Raw genomic sequence first — 1,275 nt, 5'->3', positions numbered from 1 at the left:
AAATTGAAGGTGGTGATTCTTGAAAGAAAAGATGCTGTCAGGCATGTAGTGTATGATCATCATGTTTTACTTTTTTGCTTCCCTTCCCAAGTAACAGGGCATGCACCTCGTCAGGGGGTAACCATAAATAACTATGGAGCAGCAACACTCCATCTGCAGACCCATCCCTGCCCTGTATTTGCCTTTATATATTTGTAAGTTTCCTTTCTGGTTCTCTCACATGTTTCTCATCTTCCCCTGATTTCTTCTCCTCACCTACCAACACTTCAAACTTATTTCTTTGCAGAGAAGCAATATTTTGTGCACATATATTATAATCAGTTTTATTGCATAAAATTCACCCATTTTAAGGGTACCGTTCAATAGATTTGACAAATGTATTCATTTGGGAAGCCGCCACCATAGGCAAGACAGAGCAGTTCCATCATCGTAACATGTTCCCCTCCCCCTACCCAGGGGTACGGATATTGTGTTTTCCATATGTGACATTTCCATTTGACTAATTTGAACAGTCTCCATATCTGCTGAAATTCCCTATCTGTTTATGTATATTGTACACCTTTCCCACTAGGTCCTTTAATATATTAATTATAATTATTGTATAAGTTTTTTGTTGCTGTTGCAAATTACCATAAACTTAATGGCTTAAAACAACATACATTTATTATTTTATAGTTCCAGAAGTTAGTAATCTTTTTTAAAAAACTTTTTTTATTTTTAAATTTCTTTGAATTTTTTTTCTTTTTTTATTGAACCATAATTATACATATTTTGGGGATTCAATGCTGACATATGTTGATCAAATCAATATTACTAGTATGTATATTGTTACAAATTGTACTTATTCTTTAAGCCCCTTGTCCAGTCTCTCCTATATCCCTCTCCCTACCTGCTCCTACCACTGATAACCCTAGATTTCTTCTCTCCTTCTGAAAGGGTAATGATTATTCTGTTGATTTGTTGCCTAGATGATCTGTCCAATGCTGAAAGGTGTGTTCAGGTCCCCCAATATTATCATAGAGCAGATGCTTCTTCTGTCACTCTGGAATGGGCTTTGTGGACAGAGACATCCCATTCTTTTCTTTGGTCTCTGCTGGTGACTCTCCTTGTGTCAATTCACTCTAGTGGCTGGTGGACCATCTGCATGTTGGTTGTGATGTCTAGCCACTTTTGCAGTAGCCATGGTTACTGTGGCGGCTGTGCTGGGCCACCCACATGGAGGTGATGTTTTTGGCATGCTCCTTGGCACTGGTGGTGCGCCTGGTTGTGGGCGGG

Source organism: Galeopterus variegatus, unplaced genomic scaffold (genome assembly GCF_000696425.1).
Source record: "Galeopterus variegatus unplaced genomic scaffold, G_variegatus-3.0.2 Scaffold380, whole genome shotgun sequence".
NCBI lineage: Eukaryota > Metazoa > Chordata > Mammalia > Dermoptera > Cynocephalidae > Galeopterus > Galeopterus variegatus.
The sequence above is the reverse complement of the archived record's forward strand: the minus strand, read 5'-3'. Positions refer to the sequence as shown.